The sequence below is a fragment of the Lissotriton vulgaris genome, chromosome 6 (assembly GCF_964263255.1).
Source record: "Lissotriton vulgaris chromosome 6, aLisVul1.2, whole genome shotgun sequence".
Taxonomy (NCBI): Eukaryota; Metazoa; Chordata; class Amphibia; order Caudata; family Salamandridae; genus Lissotriton; species Lissotriton vulgaris.
The window spans coordinates 892,036,923-892,060,374 of NC_141694.1; the positions used below are offsets into that span (position 1 = coordinate 892,036,923).

Consider the following 23,452-nt stretch of genomic DNA (forward strand, 5'->3'; position numbering starts at 1 on the left):
CCATCAGTTTTCTTCGGCAATGATATAATTTCCTATGTTTACTATCTCTCTCACCTAGATCATTGCTGCCTGCTTGAGGGGTGTCTCCACTCTTGACTTTGTTTCTGCTGATTATCTTTGAGTGGCACTTCTTACTTCTGTTAAGAGACATGGGACCAAAGCTGGTTGCCCTTTAATGTATCTGCTTCTTTCAATTGTTTGGGTAGAATGCTTGTGGGTTCTCTCATCCTGGATTTGCAAACAACTTGCCGTATTGCATGATTAGTCAGTCCAATTGGCATGTAACTTGTGTGTTTGCTTATGTATTTTATTGCATGTAGGCATATGATTGTCAACAGATGAGGTATAATGCTAGGTATCACCCAGTAGCCGGATGGATTCCCAGTTTTTGATCTTATTGGAGGTTGACGTGGTATTGAGGTTCATGTTCCACCATATAATTCCCCTATTTTGAGATGACCAAACTGTGCTGCGTATGATCCCTTTTGCAGGTAGGTTTCTTTATATCCTTTATAGAGAAAGATACCTCCCTAATAGGATGGCTATCTTCTCCCTTTCCTTGTATTTTTTTACCAGACTGTGTTTTGTAGTTTTTTATTAGGTCTCGCCTGTCGATGCGCATGCGCATCGAGCAAGCGAGACTATGGGGGCTCATCGACTCTTTATCCAGCTTGCAAGGAATCGTGGCGATTCCTTGCAGTGCCCGTGACTTTTAAGCTCAATGCGCATGCGCATTGAGCTTAAAAGCGCGTGCACATGGCCCCAGCCGCCTGCCTTGCCTACTCTCCCGCCCCCTCACTTCTTGATTGCACGGCCGCTAGGCCGTGCCTCCCCTACTCCTCCTCCTACTCTCCTCCCCTCCCGTCTGTTCCCGCACTCCTCCCACACCCCCGCTCCGTCCCCTCACTCTCTCTGCCCGCCCGCTCTCCACTCCACAACTCAATTCCAAATCGTAAACACTGCAAATCTTGTTTCCGAGTGATACATCCAAACGTAACTGGAAATATCTTTCTGGGACTGCACAAGTGCACGCCGTTGTCGTGGGTTAAGCTAATAACTTCGGTGGCATGTGGCCAGGCGCACAGCACATATGTGTGCATGCACATGAAGTATGGGGCTGCACTCATGAAACCGACACTAGTCTGCAGTAGTAGACTAGACACAAATATAGACACAAATATCCGCACACCATTTCTGCGTGTGTCTGCGTGAATTTATATGTACGCACATAACTTTATTATACACACCACTCGCGCAACGCCATTTCCGGATCTAAACACGCCCCCTTGCATCACACGCTGATTCGACTCCCAACAGCAGACACGGAGTCGCAGGCCAGCAGCCACGAGTGCAGAACCACTAGTTTGGGAATAGGTAAGCGCATAAAATTACCCCTCCTTAAGTCGCCGCACATCACCGTAGTTGCATTTAACATTTGTGATTTCTTAGCTCAGAGGTTTCTACCAGAGGTGACAGCGGAACCATTATTTATTAGGTTAAAAGAGTTTAAGACATTTCTTTAAGACATTAGTCCCTTTTTAGGGTCCATTTTCAGCGGCAGTGTGAGACCATCTCTTACAGGATTTTAAATTGCAGAATGGGGTCAGTGCATCCCATTTACTTACAACTTATTTACTTCTGAACAGCAAGGCGCGCATAACATAAGCGCGTTATTTTCACTGCAACGCTTGTTATTCACTGCGGGCTGGAGGGAGTGAGTCTCTGTCCCGGGCCTCGAGGCGGCAGGAAAGCCCCTGCCAGGGGCCCCTGCAGAGCTGCTCTGTCGCAAGAAACGCCTTGGAAACTTAGCGCCACTCATCAGGATTCATCGAGTGCGTGTGATTGGTTTCTCTCTGCCTCGTGTGCCTTCTCTCTCTCTCACGTACATCTCTCTCCCCTCCCCCCAGATCTCATCCTCCTTAAGGGCCCGCCCCCTCAACGGTGACTCACCTAGCAGGCATCCAGCTAATGAAACTGCTGGAGTTTAAAGGGCTCCTACCTGCTCCAGCAGACCCCGGTCATGTGACATGGGGGTGGGGGCGCAACGCCCCCCCACCCCCCATGTGGGGGAACACCCAATGTACTGTAACCCGACCGACCCACTCCATTCTTATCTGCACGAGCCTCCTCGTGCGCAGCCTGGTTCCCCGCCTTAACCTTGTAATTAGACGCTTTGCTGCCCTTCCTTAAGCCACCAAAACGAGGCCCCCATACCCCTCCACTCTCGTCGCTCCCACTCCTGTGCTTTGTCTCCCTCTAACCTGCCTCCGAAATTGAAGCGTTTTTATGCCCCCCACCCTCCCCCCGTTGCGTCTCTCCAGGCCAAATTCCTCTTCGTCTGTACTCTGGGAGACAACTCCTAAGCTGAGGCTCCTGCAGCAGCCCCCCGCCACTCGCGCTCGCCCCTCGTGCGCCTTTGTCTACCCTTTAACCCGACTCCCCATTGAAACGTTCTTCCTGATACTCCGTGCGTCACCCCATGCCAAATACCTGGTTTGTTTTACTCCGAGAAGAGTAAATCATCTGCGCAGGATCACAGGATGTTGAGCCACTCCCAAGTCGGCAGCTCTGTGCATAGGCCACATCACTTCCCCTATGGTCCCCACTATAGCCTACGGTTGCCTAGCGGGCCCCATTGACTAACTTGCGTCTTCTGTGATCCTGTCCGCCCTCCGAGCTTAGCCTGCCACTCACGAATTGCAATTTTCTAACAACCATTGAGCCAGCCCCAGACAAAACACTTCAACCCTCCTATCCTCACACATCATTAACCTACCCTCCCGCATATTGCTCCACTCCTGCTGCCATATGAACCATCGCGCTGGGGGCAATGCAGTCCTCCATGCGCACTGCTGCTAGGCCCGCAAGGTGGTACCTGGGCTAAACATTGGGTGTAGCCACACCCTATTGTAATTGTATACCACTCTTCACCCTCACTCACCCTCACTCACCCTCACTCACCCTCACTCACCCTCACTCACCCTCACTCACCCTCACTCACCCTCAACCCCTCACTCACCCTCACTCATCCTCACTCATCCTCACTCACCCTCAACCCCTCACCCTCACCCACCCTCAACCCCTCACCCTAACTCACTCACCCTCACCCTCACTCACCCTCACTCACCCTCACCCTCACTCACCCTCACTCACCCTCACCCTCACTCACCCTCACTCACCCTCACTCTCACTCACCCTCACTCACCCTCACTCACCCTCAACCCCTCACTCACCCTCACTCACCCTCACTCACCCTCACTCACCCTCACTCACCCTCACCCACCCTCACCCTCACTCACCCTCACTCACCCTCAACCCCTCACCCTCACACAGTGCAATAGGTCTCGGAGCATTTGAGTTAGAGCTTTTAGAATTGTTTATGGCTTTTTTTATTTGTAATTCTTTAGCATTGGCTACAGGAAACAAAAATGCTAAAGATTTACAAAAAAAAACCATAAACAATTCTAAAAGCACTAACTCTAATGGTGCGAGACCTATTGCATTTCCAATGCTTGTTTATTTATAGTCTCATCTAAAGTGCATCTATCACCAGACGGTATCGTGGCACTAGTTGCTGGGAATAGACCCACCGCTCAGGGTCCTAGTTCATAACACTCTGCCTCACCCCTTCTAGGCCATGCTTTGCTTTCCCCTCCTCTTCTCTTCTCAGAGAAACTTTATGTCTGTCTCACAAAGGATGACTGGGCATTTCAAAGAAACACAACTGAATCCACCTTACAAAAACACACTATGGGTCCCACAGCCTGCTGTTTAAATGCTATAATGATAGATTGTAAAGCCTTCTCTTTCTCCGAGTGTTGTAGAGGCTTTGAAATCTACTAAGAAATGTCCTACTTTGTCCCTGCATGTCTGTTGTTCTGCTGCATATTTTAGATCTCTACCCTCTCAACGCTAGACCAAGTCCTGTCTGTCCGTGACCCCGGAGATTGGATGGTGGCTTTGGGCCTGTAGGCCACTTATATTGTAGCATGTGTTGCAGTACCAATATGCTCTGCATACTCCTGCAATCTAGGGTTGATCTTGGATATTTGCAACTTGTTTTTCTTAAAAGAATTCTTATCAGTCACAAGGTGTATGGTGACTCCTCATGTGTGCACTGGGTGCTGCTCCAATTTGGATTGCTTTTCCGCCATCTAGTTTGGACGGTATATTTGAAACTCCTGAATCCAGACACCCTTTGACGCTTTCTTCCACCATTCCCAGTCTTATTTTGGCACTAATCCGAACAGAAAACAACATACTACTGCTGACTCGCTACCAGGAGCTCCATTACACAGAGGATCCAACAGGGTTTTCACCTCTGTGCTAGAGGCCTTGAGCCCTGAAGCCTCTACTTAACATTTTCGCCTTCAAGAATGCACAGACTGTGATGGAATGGTCTATGTTTCAACACTGCTCTCTCTCTAACGTGCAATACCCCTAGGCAGACCACCACCAGGTGTGTAATTTTTTTTTTTTTTGCCTTAGCACGCAACAGTGTTGAGATCCAAAAGACTGTGCCACAGAGGGAGAGATGCTGGCCACATCATAAGATGTACAACGGACACTCAACGGTGCACACCCCAGATGTCTTCGATGAAGAAACTCTGGGCGCCGAGGATTTTGAATAACCCGGGCCTTCTGATATTCCGACCCTCCAACTGTTTGGGTAGGTCTTCTTCTCCAGGTATGAAAAAGCTGGAACAATTCCACCTTGACATCAAGGAAAACCTGCACACAGACAACACTGTGGGCTGTGAGTGTGGCAGACCCTCATATCAAACCCGCCAAAGTCTCTGGAGGTGAGGCGCACAACCACCTCTAAGGGAGTGAGGCCATTAGCCCCTCGAAGGCAACCCTGCACTCTGGGGCATCACAGGGGTCTGGCAAAGGTCACATTAATGCAAAGCCCAAAGAGCTGGCATCACCTACATCCACAGGCTCTCAACATTCCCGACCGCTGGTCAAAACTCAGGGCCTGATTACGAGATTGGCGTAAAGGATACTCCGTATCACACGTGACCGATATCTCATCCGCCATATTACACATATATACATTGGATATAATTGGATTGTAATATGGTGGACGGGATACCCATCATGTTTCTGGTGGAGTAACCCTGTCCTCCAAACTCGTAATCAGGCCTAAAATTTGAGCCTACTCTGCACAGATGAACCATGCAGGCATCAAACTCCAGCAGGCCCCACGACTAATACAGGCCCAGAGAGCCCTCTTGGAGCCAACAACACCTTTGGTGGCAAAACACCAGTAGCCCGGACCTAACACGGTGCCGAGCCTGCTGACCTCGAAGATGTAGCTTCTGAGAACTATCTCTTCAACATCAAGGAGAAGTAGCTCAGAAAGGAACTGTCCCAAGGAGACCGGGATACCCGGGTTTTCCGTTACTATACTCGGACTGACAGGGGGTTTAGGAGTAAAGAGAAACACTGGCGCCTTGAGTAAGGGTTTAAGTGAGGGTTTTATTGGGATATAAGTCTTTCTTAGTAGGGGTGCTGCTCGGTCCCTGGAATGAGCTGCGGGATCAAAGGGAAAGGTAGCTTGCTCCAGCTTGGCTTTATTCTTCCAGTGATTGCGACAGGTACTGGTGGGCTCCGGAAGGGGGACGTCTCTCCCCTCTATTCTCCTCAGCTCCGGTGCATGAAAGAAAGGAAAATCGGATCAGGTGACTGGTATGACCGCGGTGCACTAGTCAGGGCCGGGAGTGAAGGGAACCAGTGATAGTGCGTCTCGAGGATTATATACAGTCCGTGAGGTAAGAGTGCACGTGAGGGGAAGGAAGGGGAAGCTTTACACGGGGCTTTACAAATTTACACACAGGGCTGGTTCCTCCGCCCCACCCAACCCGCCACACGACCCCGTACCTCTTGAAGCCACGCTCCTCCCGTGGGAACGTGGCGGGGCGAAGAGCGGAAACGTTGGCCTCCTGGCTTCTCGGTCCCAGTCTCTTCTTCCTCCTCAGTATCCTTCTGGTCTCGTCTTTCTCCGACTCCGACTCCTACTCCAGCCTCCTCCAGGGAAACGCCGTCCCTCGCCTCTCTCTTACTTCCTCCTTTTGACGTTCCGACGCTGCCGAGGGGCGTGGACTCTTCCTCGTGGTCCGGATAGTTAAAGGGGCCATGTGTGTTGACATCAGCCGGCCAGCCCGACTCTGGTTCTTCGGTCCAAGTGCATTCTGGTAGCTGTTGGGAAAAGGGGCAAGGTGAGAGGGGGGTGGCGGACCACCAGTCCGTTGGTGTAGTCGTGTCCTGTCCGCACACCCTGTCACATACCTCCCCCCTGGCTTCTCCCGCTCGGGGAGAGGAAACACTCTGGAAAGGAAGTCCGCATTACCGTTATCTTTCCCTTTACGATGGTGCACCGAAAATGAGTAGGGCTGTAAAGACAGGAACCACCGTAACACTCGGGGGTTTTGGCTGCTATTCTGGTGTATCCACTTCAGGGGGGCATGGTCCGTATGAAGGATGAATGGTTTTCCCTCCAGGTAGTACCTCAATTTCTCTATCGCCCACTTGATGGCCAGGGCCTCTCTCTCAATGGTGGAATATCTACACTCCCTTGGAAAGAGCTTTCTACTCACATACAATACTTGGTGTTCTATCCCTTCCTCGTCTACCTGGGACAGGACGGCGCCTATTTCCACATTGGAGGCGTCTGTGGCTAATACAAAGGGCTTGGTATAGTCGGGGGACACCAGGACTGGGGCTGTGGTCATCGTACTTTTTAAGAGCTGAAAAGCACTCAGGGAGTCTTGGGAGGGGTGAGAATATTCTCGTAGCTTTGTGTCCTTTTTGAGAAGGTTAGTTAGTGGTGCAGCTACCTCGGCGAAGCATGGTATAAACCTGCGGTAGTAACCTACTAGTCCTAGGAAGGCCCTTAGATCTCTTTTGTTAGCGGGAAAGGGAACTTTAGCTATCGCTCGGATTTTCTCGCTTTGAGGAGCTATGGTGCCCTCCCCCAGTACGTATCCCAGGTAATTCACACTGTTGAATGCTGCTCTGGACTTTTTGGCGTTGATGTGTAGCCCCGCCCTTCGTAGAGCAGTGAGTATGACTTGCAGATGGCGCAGATGTTCGTCCCAGTCTGGGCTATAAATGACGATATCGTCCAGGTATGCCGAGCTGAACGAGACGTATGGTTGTAACACCTGGTTCATAAGGCGTTGAAAAGTCGCCGGGGCCCCATGGAGTCCAAAGGGGAGGACCGTGAATTCATATAGTCCGTCGTCCGTAACGAAGGCTGTTTTCTTCCTGTCCTCCTCACGAAGAGGCACCTGCCAATACCCCTTCGTGAGGTCTATGGTGGTGATGTATCTGGCGTCTCCTATTTTTTCGATCAACTCGTCCACAAGAGGGATAGGGTAGGTATCAAAGTGTGACACAGCGTTTAGGGCCCTGAAGTCCATACAGAAGCGTTTGGAGCCATCAGGTTTGGGTATCATAACGATTGGGGACGACCAGTGGCTCTGGGAGGGTCGGATTACCCCCAACTGAAGCATGTCTTGGACTTCCCTCCTCACTACTTCTCTTCGGGCCGCTGGTAACCTGTAGGGTCTTTGTTTTACCACTTTCCCCTGAAGGGTTTCAATGCTTTGTTCGACTAGGCTAGTTCTCCCTGGTATATCCGAAAACACGTCGAAGAAGGGCTCCAGGACGTGGGCCAACTCTGTCTTCTCCTGGGATGTCAACCCCTGGTTTACTACCAACTGATCCAAGGTTGAGGAGCTGGGGAATGTTGATGGGGTGACAAAATGACCGGCCTGTGGTAAGGGCCCCAACGATTCTTTCAACATATTAATATGGTATGTTTGTGTTTTCGTGGATGACAGGCGTAATCTATAGGTGGTCTGACCGATGGCGTCAATAACCTGGAAAGGGGCTTGCCACTAATTTTTGGTTTTGTTGCTTATGGATGGCAGCAACACCAGAGCCCACTTCCCTATGTCGATTCTTCTCAGCCTCTTTCCCTTGTCATAAGTCTTTTTATACCTCTCTTGTCGTTGTTCCAGGGTGGAGTATGCTAGTTCTTGTAGCTTTCCCAGTTTGGTTCTTAGCTGGGTGGTATATTCCAGCATGCTCTTCTGTTCCTGGGATTCTTCGTTTTCCCACATGTCCTTCGTCATCTCTAGGAGGGACCTGGGAAGTCTTCCGTATAATAGTTCGAAGGACAAACATCCCAGGCTGCTTCTGGGCCCTATTAACATACAGGGCGAGGGGCAGAAGCCGGTCCCAGGTGGGCCCCTCAGCGCTCAGCATCTTTTTTAGGGTTGCCTTGAGTGTCTGGTTGTACCTTTCAACGAGGCCATCTTTCTGGGGGTGGTACACCGAGGTCTTCAGATGCTTGATGTCTAGAGAGGTACATACTTCCTTCATCAGCTTGGAGGTGAAGGGGGTCCCCTGATCTGTAAGCACCTCTTTGGAAAACCCCACGCGGGAAAACAGTTCCACAAACTTCTCGCCGATTGCAGAGGTTGTGGTGGTCCGTAAAGGAAAGGCCTCCACAAACCGGGTGGCGTAGTCTACGATCACGAGGGCGCACAGGTGTCCTCGCCCCGTCTTCGGCAGGGGTCCTATTATATCCATGCCGACCCTTTCGAAGGGGATTCCTATGATGGGCATCCTTTGTAGGGGCGCAGCACTGGGTCGATGGGTGTTTCTTCTTTGGCATATCTCACATTTGGCTCAGAAGTCCTGAACATCCAGATATATCCCAGGCCAGAAAAAATGTCGAATGATACTTTCCGTGGTTTTTTCTTTGCCTGCATGGCCTGCTGTCAAATGGGCGTGAGCAAAGAAGAGTACTTGCTCCCGAAAGGAGCGGGGCACCAACAATTGTAGGTCTCCATCTTGCCTGGCCTGGCGGTATAGCAATTCGTTCGTAACCAGGAACTGGGGGTACATCTGGGGGTTGACCCCATCTGAGGCATGGGCGCTTTCCCATGCATTGAATAGGATCCTATCTTCTCCCTGAGCAAAGCGAAAGCTCCTATCAATTACCCAGGGTTCGGGGGACAGGTATGTGGGTAGGACCCCTCCCTGTACAGGTTTGGACAGGGTCTCCCTAAAGAGGGAAAGGAATTCGGGGTTGTCCGTCCCCAGAATCATGTCCTCTGGCAGAGAATCCACCACCCCCACCCGGACCATACAGGGTTCTCTATCTGGTAGAACTATGGTAATGGAGACCACAGGGTAGGGCTTCACATCCCCGTGTACGCAGCGCATATATACGGGAGTCTGGGGGGTAATCTGGTCGGGACTGACAAAGCGGGCCTGGATCACCGACTGTCGGCACCCTGAATCCAGTAATGCCCTTACCCTAAAACCATTCATCCTCATACTCACATAGAACGTGCTGCCCATTTCCGCAGAGTACATCACCGTTTTCGGGAGATACCCGACCTCCATAGGCTCTTCCTGGGGTTTTTCTTCTGGTGCACATTCTCGCTATGTGGCCCCACTCCCCACACTCTAAGCACTGAGGTCCTTTGGTCATGGGGGACATCATTCCTGTCAGTCGTAATAGTCTGGGAACCTCGTTTCCTGCTTTGGGTCTCTTTTCTACTTTTGGGTGAGGTATGGTTTTGTGGGCCTTTTCATGTTCCCAAGGGCTGGTCTTGGGCTGAGCCCGAGCATAGTGAGATGCCATTTCTATGGCTTGTTCTATATTAAGCCCAGCGTGTTGGCGCAGCCAGCGTTGGGTGGTATATGGCAGAGCTTCCATGAATTGCTCTAAGTACACTTTATTCAGTATCTCCTCCTTGCTGCAGAGATCTGGTCGTAGCCACTTATCCGCGGCCATCCGTAGTCTGAAGAATAGGGTCTTCGGGTTCTCACCTTGAACCCCTCTTTCCTTCCGAAAGCGAACGCGGTAGGCCTCTTGATCCAGACCAAAATGGTCTAGGATAACCCCCTTAATGATAGCATAGGTTGCTTTCCCTAGAGGGTTAGCGGCCTGATATGCCGATTGGGCTTCTCCGGTAAGGAGCGGAGCCAGAAAGAACGGTCACATCTCTTCGGGCCACCCCATAGCCCGGGCGGCCCTTTCAAAATTCAGGAGAAAAGCGTCCGGGTCCTCACCGTGTACATACTGTTGCAGGGCTACGCTGGTAGGATGGGGGGTATGCAGACGCACTTCTCCGGGGATGACCTGGGTGGGAGGCGGCACATTCCTAAGGCTTTCAAGCTGGGCCGTGATGGTAGTTGTAAAAAGTTCTCTATCTGCCTGTGCGGAGGTTAGTTGGCTTTCTACGGCCCACTCCAATTTTTCTTGGCCTTTGATTATGTGCTCGATCAGGGCCTCCATCTTTATGTTGCGGATGGATGGTGGAGGAGATCCCACTTCTGACACCAGTTGTCCCAAGGGGTCCGGGATACCCGGGTTTTCCGTTACTATACTCTGACTGACAGGGGGTGTAGGAGTAAAGAGAAACACTGGCGCCTTGAGTAAGGGTTTAAGTGAGGATTTTATTAGGATATAAGTCTTTCTTAGTAGGGGTGCTGCTCGGTCCCTGGAATGAGCTGCGGGATCAAAGGGAAAGGTAGCTTGCTCCAGCTTGGCTTTATTCTTCCAGTGATTGCGACGGGTACCGGTGGGCTCCGGAAGGGGGACGTCTCTCCCCTCTATTCTCCTCAGCTCCGGTGCATGAAAGAAAGGAAAATCGGATCAGGTGACTGGTATGACCGCGGTGCACTAGTCAGGGCCGGGAGTGAGGGGAACCAGTGATAGTGCGTCTCGAGGATTATTTACAGTCCGTGAGGTAAGAGTGCACGTGAGGGGAAGGAAGGGGAAGCTTTACACGGGGCTTTACAAATTTACACACGGGGCTGGTTCCTCCGCCCCACCCAACCCGCCACACAACCCAGTACCTCTTGAAGCCGCGCTCCTCCCGTGGGAACGTGGCGGGGCGAAGAGCGGAAACGTTGGCCTCCTGGCTTCTCGGTCCCAGTCTCTTCTTCCTCCTCAGTATCCTTCTGGTCTCGCCTTTCTCTGACTCCTACTCCAACCTCCTCCAGGGAAACGCAGTCCCTCGCCTCTCTCCTACTTCCTCCTTTTGACGTTCCTACGCTGCCGAGGGGCGTGGACTCTTCCTCGTGGTCCGGACAGTTAAAGGGGCCGTGTGTGTTGACATCAGCCGGCCAGCCCGACTCTGGTTCTTTGGTCCAAGTGCATTCTGGTAGCTGTTGGGAAAAGGGGCAAGGTGAGAGGGGGGTGGCGGACCACCAGTCCGTTGGTGTAGTCGTGTCCTGTCCGCACACCCTGTCACAGGAACCCAAGATTCTCAGCATCCAATGCTGGAGTGGCTCCAAACAGAGCTTGATGCCTAACAAAAGAGACTGTACCTACATACTCAGATGGGAAAGACTGCTACTAAGCCACCGCCCAAGGTGTTCAACATCTATCCACTTAGGAGGAAGCCGATGTTTGAAGAGGACTTAGCTTCAAGCCCAAGACCAGCTCCCAAGCATAAAAAGTGGCACAAGGGCACCAGCCTCTTCGCCACTACCACTTCTCCTTCACCTCTACTGCCTCTTCATCTTCCACCTCCTCCGCCTCCTTCCGCTGCTACCTTCAGACTCACTACCAGAGGCATACACACCTGTGGGTTCACCACAATCCTTTTGAGGACTGCAAATCCCCTACAAGGAGGATGAGCCGTGTGACATAGCTAGGGAGCGAGTTGGGGGGAAACCAATGGAATGATTATTCATTAGACCCTCCTGGATACCCTGACCCAGATCTGTATTCCTCCAGATCCTCTCCACAGGACAATAGCATCTCATACCACGAGGTAACATACAAGCCAGGCGAGTACCATAAAGTGGACCACTATGTAGTTCGGGAGGAGGAGGCCAACTTAGTCGAGATCCTCTCTAAGAGAGAGCGGACTATCCTGTTTTTACCCATATTAATAGCTATGCTAAACCATCTACAAAGTCCTTCAAAGATTGTTCAAAGCCATTGTAGTAACCCCTGGGGTACAGCGGACGTACAAGGCCTCACCTTCTGACCCACCATAAATCAGGGTACATGTTGCTTCAGACTCCTTAGTCGTCCACTCTGCAAGTAAGCATGCAAGCTCTCAAGAGACCGCAGACGTCCTACCTTAGAAAGGAGAGTAAAAAGCGAAACTAAGCAGGCCAGAGGGTAGCCACAGGGACATCTAACCACTGGCACATTGCCAATTCTGTTGTCCTACTGGCAAGACATAATGTAGCCCATTGGACCAAATACGAGAGTTACTTCAACAGCTGCCACATGAATACAGGCAAAGGGGAGAGAAATTGGTCATGGAGGCAAGACTATCTCGAGTGAGGCTATACGTTGCACTCTAGATGCAGCAGACACAGCAGCATGAGGAGTGAATACAAGTATCCTCATTCGCCGACATGCATAGCTTCGTATCTTTGGGTTTAAACCTGAGGTATAGCATCATCTTCTTTTTTTCATTTATTTGGCCCACAGCTCAATCAAATTTCAGGGAAACTTAAAAAGGATATGGATACAGCTAAAGCCATGAGGCTTTTCTAACCACCAGTCAAAGTGGGTTATTTCACAGGCAGCGATACCATGCAGGCTCTAAGACCACCTCCCCAGATGTAAACGCTTACCAAAGGCAGCACAAACTCTTTCAGCCTCAAACCTCTACAAGTTACACATGAGATGGATATAGAGGTACCAGCAGCTGAGAGTGGGCATCGATTAGGTTGCCTGGCACAGTGGGCCTTTTGTAGAGTGTGATTACAAAGGACACCATCCCCGTCTCTGTTTACGGAGCCGGTATCCCCTGTAATTTAGAGGTATTCTGATGTTCTTGGTTAAGGTAGGGATTACCCCAAGAGAGTGATTAAGAACTGCAAAAAGAGAGCCAGGAACAAAAACCGTGAGAGTCTCTTGGAGACCAATCCAAGAACTCAAGATCAAGATCTCATGACCTGTGTCACGACATACAGTCCGGCTTCCAACCAAATCAAGAAAATAATCAATAAACACTGGCGAATCCTAACCTCGGCGAACCTATCATGGCCTAAACCGAGATTTTCCAACAAACGGACCCAGAACCTCAAGGACATCCTAGTCCACACCAGACCTCAACCGGAGCAACGAATAAGACAAACACAACTTTGGGACCTTCCACCTGTCCAAGGTCACTTCCCCTGTGGGAGTTGTTCGGTGTGCCATTTGACAACCACAACAAAAATGATTCAACTATTACCAGATCTGAAATGGTATATTAGAGCTCACACAAATTGCAATTCCAGCCACGTGATCTATATGATCACGTGCCCCTGCGACATGCACTACATTGGAATGACATGCAGGAAGATACGACAAAGGATCTGTGAACACAGAAGTAACGTGAAATGTAAGAAAGCTATGACAAAAATGGCCAACCACTATCTGGAGAAGGGACACACTGTGGAAGACCTCAGATGGGTCATCTTAGAGACTTTGAGCATTAAAGATCACAATGCGGAACGCATCTTGTTTGAGAAGGAACAGAGATGGGTTCACCGTCTGAAAACAGACCAATGGGGACTGAATGACAACGTCCCTTGGCTGAGCTTGAATAGATGAACCATTTCCGTATAAATCTTTCTGGACACTGTGAATCAGATTAATTAAGAAAAATTTTAATAATCACAAGACTACCTTCTAAAACCCGTAAAATAACCCCCAACACCCATAAAGTTGATAAATCACAACAATACGGGAGTCTTTCTTCACCAACAGTCCCTTTGGTGACATCAATCCTCCCGATAATAAAATAAATAAACTATTGCTGGTCTGTATAAAGTCACCACTGTTTTGTGTATTAGGGTCAAATTATACCTCGCGATCAATATCGCATTTATTACATTTACCAACATCTCTGTACTTTTTTTACCAGCGGTGATTCCGCGATTTCCTCAGAGTCTTTCCTCTCTTTCCATACCGAGAGTTGAGCATTTAACCCGGTAATACTGGTTACTGCCATATCCGGGACCGCGAGAGGCAGAGACAGCACAAGCTGCGTGTTCGCGAGTGGAGCAACGAGGTATGGCGCAGATAGACCAGGCAACGAGGATACTGAATGGAGATAAGTACCCACCCGCTCCCTTAATTAAATAAACCTACTTCTATCTTTGTAGAAGCCCCTCCTTCAAGCCTCTGGGTACCCGTTTGAGACGGTAAAAATTAGCTGATGAAAGGTATGTACCACGAGTATAATTTTGGCATAAAAGTGGCATTTTTAAGAACGAATCACAACAGTTCCCTATTACTGTTGTTTGATATGACAAAGTTTTGAAACCCCAAGAAAATGGTGGTGACCATACAGTTATACAGTAAGCTTTACTACTTCACAATGAATCCCTTTTGAGTCCAGACCTTTGTATACTTTACTAAACAACACGCTTTAAGAGAACTCTAGGAAACCTCACAACTCTAGAGTTACCTCTACCTCCTGCTATATATCATTGGAGGTTCCCATTCATTACTTGTTTACCAGTATGAGTATGTGGTTTATGTCCCCTAGAGATAGGGAGTCCCACAGCGAAGTTTTTTACTTTTGACTGAAACCTATTTTAAACCATATTTTGATTCTTATGACCCACACCTTAGCAATACATTTTTCTTTTCACCTACAGGTCCAATTTTGACCTTCATTAAAGAGTAGACCTTAGTCACTCTCTACACAGAACTCACCTGGTCCTGAAGAAAGCCGTACCGACCCCTTGGGCAATAAGGCTGAAACATGTCGACCATTATTTGAACACTGGAGGATTGAATATGTGCGAAACCTAACCATTTCCTTAACGTATTCTGCCATATCCTCAGCCACCAATTCAATCCCGGACAATAAAATCATATTCTTCCCGGCATGATTGGATTGTTTTAAATATATTCACTCACACCTCACCTATAATCACTGATCACTACTGTTTTAACCTAGGGTGTTCTCCTCCTGGTGGAGGGTGCATACCAACTGACCCCGTGATTCTGCACAGACGTGTAAACGAAGGCGGAGAACCAAGATATACCGCCCATACCATCATGACTACACGTGTATGAGGGTCTTTTACCAAGGGTCATTCTAGTAAGAGCTGTACCCAGGTTACACAGGACAAGTGATCCCCCCTTCTTGATTAGCAGTAAGGTAGGACTCACCTGAGCACATTTAATAGTTTTCGTATAGTTATTTACCTTTCTTTACTCACATTATATAGGAGAATAGGTCCCCTTGAATGAAATAGGGATCCCTCGCCCTGAAGAATGCCCTAGACCCATTTAGAATTGTAGAAGGGCAGAAACATGTTGGACGCATTTTGATAGCTCGCCCTGGCCGCCTCATACCTTTTTAACCTTACTTAACGTACCCACTAATAAAAGCAAAAAGCTGGAATACGTTAAGGTAGTTTTAAATCACTGACATGGATCCCTTCACTGTTTAGTAGCCTTTATCTAAGAACTCCCTACTGTGTTCAGTCCAAAAGGTGTTTGAGTCCACCCAGGAGGTACTATCCTTACAGGGTGGGGGGAGGTTGCCAATGATGAAGCATGACATAATGTTGTGTGTGAGGCTTCCTCTTCCATAAGGAAGACCCTTTCCGTCCTTTCCTTTCTCCCCTTACAGCACTCGCTCATGCTATCTGGGACCATCCAAGTATGACAGTAATTGGTAATGTTAAAGTATAATCAAAGTCTTCTTGCCAAAATGGAAAGAGATTACCTCAGGCAAATGGGTTCCAGCCATAGTTCAACACAGATACTGTCTAGAGTTTCACTCATACCCTCAGAACACCTCGGTGAGGACCACATACACCTAGAGGAAGAAGTGCAAGCCCTTCTACAAAAAGTGTCACAACCCCAAAGTAAGACGGGTTTTCTCCATGTACTTTCTCATCCCAAAAACAATAGACCCTCAGACCTATTCTTGATCTCAATCCTCCCAACCGATGCATAGTGCTGGAACACTTCCACATGAAACCCATTCAGGGTGTCATACCGCACCTGCAGCAAGAAGTCTTCATGGCAGCACTAGACCTGAAGGATGCACATTTCCATTTCCTCATCCACCCTGCCCATAGACACTACCTGCCGTTCATAGTAAGTGATCGCCATTACCAATTTAACGTCCTACTTTTTGGTGTAACCAGTGTTTTTCATTCTCTGCACTGGTGGAACAGCAACAATCTGTTGTGGGGCTGGCCTTTCAAAGACACTTTAACGCAAGTCACATCACCACAGATGTATCACAAACAGGATGGAGGTCACATCTTAATCTCTGAGCAGTACAAGAATTATGTATCCACGAACAGCAGTGTTACCACATCAATTATCTCAAACAGCTAGCAATTGAACTATCCCGCAATGCCTTCCTCTCTCAGATACAAGGCAAGAAAGTGCTTGTCCAAAAAAACAACAGCAGTGTGCTGCCCACACAAGCAAGGTGGCCCCCTCAAGCTCCGCCTTTCTGTTCTAGCTCAGACAATCTGAATTTGGGCTCGTTATCCGCGCATCCCCTTTACAGTAAAATCAAAAAGGCCGGTCTGCTACTGTATCCACTGAGCCCTGCAGTGAAGGACATCATATGCTACCTCCTTCACCTACAACAATCGGAGATCACGTACTCCACAGGCTCTGGTTGTCCAAACCGTCCCTCGGAAGATATTTCAAGCATCTGCTCCATGTTCACGCTAGCCACCTCTTAACCCTTTCGATGCTGATGACGAGCTCAGCTCGTCATCACCCACGGGTGTCGTGTGCTGATGACGAGCTGAGCTCGTCATGGTGCCACTAAAATGGCATTTTCCAGCACAGGGGGGGGGAAACGGCCAGCAGCCATGAGGTTAAACAGAGGGCTCCTTTACAGTCTATGCAGGGCATGTGTATCTACAGTACAGCAATACATGCTACAAACTGAAAATGTTACCCTGTAAGCATCTGTCTGTAGTATGTAGCGCTATATATTCATGTGTGCCTACTTCCTCCCCAGAAGCATGTGGCTCTGGCTGCAGATCTTTCTTACTATTCGATATTCACTTACTTACCAATGCATATATATATACATCAGCTTCTCCTACCGCTTTATAGCAATCTCACAAGCTGAACTAAAGCAATCTAAAATGGAATTGATCCCCTTGCACTGTGCACACTTAAGAAGGAAGTGTCCTATACATCGTGACTGGAGAGAACTCTTTGAAGAAAAACAAGTCCAACACTAGATGGCAGAAGACGTCAAAGCATGTGAATCTACAGCACTATACCGCTCAAACGAATACTTACAGGGTAAGTAACATTTTTCTTTCACATCCCCATCCTGCAGACCCATAGGCGCTACAGACCCACAGAGGGCCAGAAGCATTTTCAGTTAGCATCGTTTCCTTTTGACCTCATCAATGCCCCTCGGAAGTTCACAAAAGTCATGGCAGTGCACCTGTGAAGGTCAGGGACTCCAGTCTTCCCCCTACCTCGACAGGCTGTCTGTTGAAGGCAGGCTTGCCCCCAGGCTATTGGCAGTGAACAACAGTGAACCTTCTAACATCATTAAGGTTTACTACCAACTCCAGCTCCTCCTGGGTATTTTTCATATTGCTTCGGCGTTGTGCTTTCATTTATGGGCCTTCACAAGCCATTGTTCAAAGAGTGCTACTGCTCTGCATCTGTCTTATTTTTATGATCCTTTAGGTTCTAATCTTTGTATATCAGAGGTACCATTTTCTGGAAAGGACTTTTTCCCAGGATTATTATTATTGAGTCTAATTCATTCTTTTAAATACTGGCACATGCCTTTACCATACTGGTGTGCCTAAGGGTTGGCAGGCGTCCCATTTGGCTGGGTTTGCTATGCAAAGACAACTTCTGGCCTCCATCACTATTTTATATTATCCATGGTACACATGGTTTAACAAGGAAAGTTCTGCAGGCCTTCTGCCGGAGCTCATCCTGTTGAGAGAAGTCTAAAGAAAATGGAAAGCAGGATTGTGCTGCCCTCATTTAATTTTACTTAACTTACCTTGGGGAAAGGGGGGGGGGGGGGTAGAGCTATCATAGTATCATACACTTCATACCCAAAGATTCTCATGTATTCTGCTTTGCCTTTGGTCAGACTCCCGGCTCACAGAGGTGCTGGGGTGGCAGGATCAGAGTCTCTCGCTCTCTCTCTCTCGCTCACATTTATCCTTCAAAGGTTTGTGCTTTGGGTCCTTTTGCTCCTGCCTTTCTCCCCCATTACTGCACTGCTTCTAGAGCATGCTCACTCTAAACCAGTGGTTCCTAACCTTTTGACTTCTGTGAACCCCTGCGTAATCATTACTGGAATCCAGGGACCCTCGCAGATTTATTTTTAGAACACCGGGATCACCCCATTGAGTCATTTTTGGAATCTGGGTACCCAGTCGAGTATAATTTGATTTTTTGATTCGTAAAAAAATACAGAAACAAGCATTTATCAAATACGCAAATGATTACATATTTTATTTAACTCACAAACACATTTTAAACACATCAAAATTTTTGTCTTAATGGGAAGCTTAGAAATTTTCTAAGTTCAATGGAGGCCAACCATTGTCTCACCTATATTCTGTTTGATGCACTTGTACTGCTCCCACAAATCAATCTGAGTATACCAATCTACATTTTAGCCTCCAATTTCAAACTCCTTCACATTTACAGAGCATTTTAAAGTTTTCAAGTTTACATCTAGCTTCTTTATCTATATACACTTTATTAATCTATTAACATAGTTTTATTTTCTAAGTAGTCGCAGACCAGAGTAGCCCTCGCAGACCCCGCCAAACGGGGTCACCAGTCCACAGGTTGAGAAGCACTGTGAGAAACCATGGATTCCTACACACTTTTTATTCTCTGGACTACTCTCATTCCTACCTACCCATTCGGTCTATTTTATTGTCCCCTCCTACACTGAGATCATATATTTGCACTCTGAAGCAATTGTTGACAGACATAGAACAGTACGGTCCATGCAAGCAAGCAAATAGAATATGCTAAAGGCAGCTACACCTCACCAAAACTCAGTTTTACTTGCTGACTCTTGTTTAGCCAATTCACCAGGTCCAGTGCTGGGTCTTTCTCCACGCCAGTCCCTCTTGAGAAACTTCTCCCATACGACCTGGCACCTGGGAAAATCGCGTAATGACCAGTCCAGTGCTCCCCTGTTCGGTAGCGCAGACAGTTTCCCACTTGCAATGCACCACCTATAAAATAAAACACAACAGATCGGAAAGCATAAAAGTCTAACATGCGTTCAGTGCAAAAATAGCCAATATGTTGGCAAATCAATAAGCTGCAATTGTCACTTTAGTGGGCCACATCATCCACTGCTAATTCATTTGGATCATTTAAGGTTAAAATCCATACATTTCAGACAAAATTTTATAACATTTTCCTTTCTCTGCAAGCAGGAGCGGCCCATGCAGTTAAGAGTGGTGAGGCCGGGTTGGGAGGATTCAAGAGACGATCATGAGGAAAAATTAAATAATTAATTTTCCCTCGTCGCCGTCTGTCGAATTAATGACCCCACCGCTCTTACCTGTACGGGTCGCGGCTGTCTACAAGTCAATGGAAAAAAGAACACATGATAGGGGAGCAGACATATAGCCATATAAATAGATTTTAAGTTCACCACGTTCTTTAATTTACGCTTCTTGCTGCCAATCCTCATAATAAGGCTACTCTTACAATGCAGTGCAGAAAAACGTGCAATTGTACTACACTAGATAAAATGGCTTTTAGGTAACAGAAATGCATGAAGCTTTGTAGACATGTTTAAGTTAAGGAGCACTTAAAATTAACATTAAAATGACTTTGAAATGTGTTCATATAACTTATATTCCATGTCAAGGCATACATATGTAACAGTACGTTCATAATAAAGCTCTGGTATCAAGACATGGAATATGTGATTCTGCTTCCTCATCAGTTCGGCAAAGAGGTGCTCCCTAATAGAAGTATAGATAGAGATTTCTAATGATATTGCCTTGTTTTCTGAAATAGCCTGGATACTAGCTGGCAGTGACCTTCTCTTTTGTGCCTTCACAGTAATAATATTCATGCATATCTTTTTCTTTCACAAATTGACGAACGTTAGTGTCCCAACCTTGATGTTCAAAACTTGGCAGCTGGGTATGTAACAGTTTTGAGTAATATGTTTGTTCTAAGCATACTTTGGAAGGGTGTACATAGGTCTAAGAGAGGTAAGGGCTAGACATTGTTTAATCTCAAAGATGCTCAGCCATGGGTTGGCTCTCCCCTTCTCTGATTCTGTCGATTGGGCCTTTATACTATTCATCCTATACTTCTCACATTTAGTTTTCAGCATGCCTACCTGCATCCCACTCTAGCATATCTTAGTTATTTAATGTGACCTACACCTATGTGTTTTCAATGCTGAAATGTTTCCGGTGGAACCTTTTTTAATTCAAAGCTGCTCTGCTTGTTAAAAATCATGGCTGAAGGCTTCTTTGACGGCTCTTTATCAAATTTGTCCACTTCATGACCCCCTCATTCGCAAGTGTATACTTCCTAGAGAATACGCAATGTCCTGGACTTGAAATGACTTATTGTTAGAAATCGGATTTCTGGTTGGCTAGGGCTTGCGCCTAAGCCAGGCAGAAACCACCACTCTAGTCAGAGCAAGGGAGTTACACGCTGAGGACAATCCCTGCTCACCTCCTTGGTAGTTTGGCACGAGCAGTCAGGCTTATCCCAGAGGCAATGTGTAAAGCGTTTGTTCACAACACACACTCAGCAGCAATACGCTAGGCACACCACAAAAATAACTACACACAAGGTTATATATAAAAATAGCCTTTGTATTATCATAAGCACATTTAGAATAGTAATCATACAATATACAGTGTGCCAACTGGCACTAGGCAATATTTACAGGGGATTATATACACCTGACAGGGCCAATTGGGCCACTGTCAGAACTATCACAAGCACAAATAGTAAATGTAGAACACAACTAATATTTACAGGGGATTATATACACCTGCACAGGGCCAATTGGGCCACTGTTAGAACTATCACAAGCACAAATAGTAAATGTAGAACACAACCAGTAACTACTGGCAAAATATTGTACTCAGCGGAAACAAGCATCCTGGGACCGGTTTCGGATTCCTAATCCTCATCAGCCAGGCTATCTTGAATCCAGTGGCCAAGTGAGCAAGGGACTCACGTCTGAGCATACCCTGCCAACTTAGGGCGAACAAAGCGATACAAAAGGGGGTGATGAACGTAGCGTTTGAGCAAATCAAACACTCACCCACCAGTCAACTGATCTGGGTTGAACCCATCACCATTCTTTAGCTCACTCAGCCACCCCAGTTCAGACATGACCATATGCAAATCAGTCTGGCCCTGTGCCTCATGGGAACAGTCCAGCCCGAACTGCCAAGCCATGTCTTCCCAGGACCGGAAACAAGCATCCTGGGACCAGTTTCGGATTCATAATCCTCATCATCCAGGCTATCTTGAATCCAGCGGCCAAGTGAGCAAGGGACTCACGTCTGAGCATACCCTGCCAACTTAAGGCGAACAAAGCGATACAAAAGGGGATGATGGACGGAGCGTTTAGGCAAATCAAACACTCACCCCCTTTTGTACCAAAATATTGTACTCTCCATCATCTCCTGCAACATAAATCATATTATGCAAGCAGCATCACATTAGGCGTGAAATACATTCTGCCCCAACCTCATGAGCATAAACACATTAGACCATAACCTCACAAGCATAAACACATTATGCAATAACCTCATAAGTCTAAACACATTAGATCATAACCTCACAAGCATAAATACATTAACCTCATAAGTAGAAATCTCAGATTAGGGAATAACCTCCTAAACATAAATACTAGAGGCATAAATCATAGTGCATAAATCGCATTTCCTAGCAATCCATAAATCACGGTAGGGCCTGGCGCCCTATCAACCTCATACTGTCCCCCTGGCCAACTGGCCTTCTCTGAGGGCTCAAATGTCCGATGACCCAAATGTCAGGGCAGCTGCCAATGCAGCAGAATTCACCAGTGCGCAATCGCGCTGGGGCAGAGGAGTGCATCTCACTCCTATCTCATTCACAATGCCCCAAAAGAAATGTTGGCCTAAACATTGCAGCTAATGCTTCTTGCAGTGCAGCTGTGAAGCAAAGAAGGCCAGGCACCACTCTGCCCTCTCTTGTCCCACTCAGGGACATCTAAAACACATGTGCCAAACGTTGCAGTTACCCGCTACGGCGGCGCAACTGAGAAATCACCAAGAGGCCCTGCTCTGGGGCTCTCTGCACGATCATGCGCCACGTTGCAGCTGCCCACTGTCAGGTGGGGCAGCTGTGACAATATCCCCAAAGGGGGGGGAGGGCGTCACCACTGTGCCCTCGGGACCCCCACGGCTCTGAAAACAAATAGTCCTCCATCGTTGGGGCAGCCCACTCTCTTGAGGGACCGGCCAGACCAAGTACTGGCACCGTGTCTCGACTGGCACCAACCCGGTGTATTCTCGAGCCCCCACTCACCGGCTCATGGAGCAGGACTCTGTTCCAGCCTCATCTCGCTGCTCGGACCTGCACCGACAAGGTGCCACGTCTTGTCCCGCACTCTGCTCTTCTCAGGGCAGACTACTCTTCACCCGGTCCCTCTCCTGGGGCGGGACTTCTCTTGGCATACGCCGGGCCTTCCTCAGCTCATGGGAGCCCTGCTAGGCATTGACGGTCTTACGGGTCGCCTTCTTCTGGAGGGGAGAAGGCGGGAGTGACACCCCCGAGGCCCCACCCACAGTCAGGCGGACGTGCCTGGACTCCTCCTTCGGTGCTCCTCCTCCTCGGGCGGCGGCGGTGATTTCCTTCGGTGATAATGCGGGATGGGCACCCGCCAAAAGGTACCATGTTGCAGGGTGGGCCCCCGCAAGTTAAATATACTTAATAAGCTGGGTGGGCTTCCGCTCGTTCTCAGCAATCCGGGGGAATCCCTACGCTGGGGATCCCCTCAGGAGCGATGTACAGCATGGTGCTGCGAAGCTCCAGCGCTCCTCTCTGCTAGGGGAATTAAAATATAGCGCTCATCAGGCGCTGGGCCCCGGAAGGCAAGCCCTCATGGCGGTTCGTCCTGGGCCCCAGTAGCAGCACGCCCCAGCAAGGTTCAGGAACAGCACACCAGCACAGAACTAATTCATGGGATCACAGCCCCTATATTTATACCACTTCTCTCCTTTTAGTACAGGGCTTGGGGAAACCAGATGCAGCTGGTTCAGGGGGGATTTGTAGCACTTTTTTTTTCAAGCTCCTATTCCCCTTTGTCAGCTGGGGCTAGGTGATCATAAACACCACAGGGGGTGGAGCCAGCATTATCCAGTCTGGGCTCAATCCTATTCAGAGTCAGGGGATTACCCCTCCCACTACTCCCAAGGCAGATGTCCCGTTCAGCCT

General features: G+C 48.4%; 1 protein-coding gene and 1 pseudogene across 1 annotated transcript in view; one reads left to right on the plus strand and one right to left on the minus strand.

Annotated features, from left to right (window-relative positions):
• Nucleotides 1-23,452, plus strand: part of ANAPC1 (anaphase promoting complex subunit 1) — a 763,513-nt gene that overhangs the window by 598,080 nt on the left and 141,981 nt on the right. The gene's annotated exons all lie outside the window — the stretch shown is intronic.
• LOC147708122 (uncharacterized) lies at nt 8,625-10,045 on the minus strand (annotated as a pseudogene).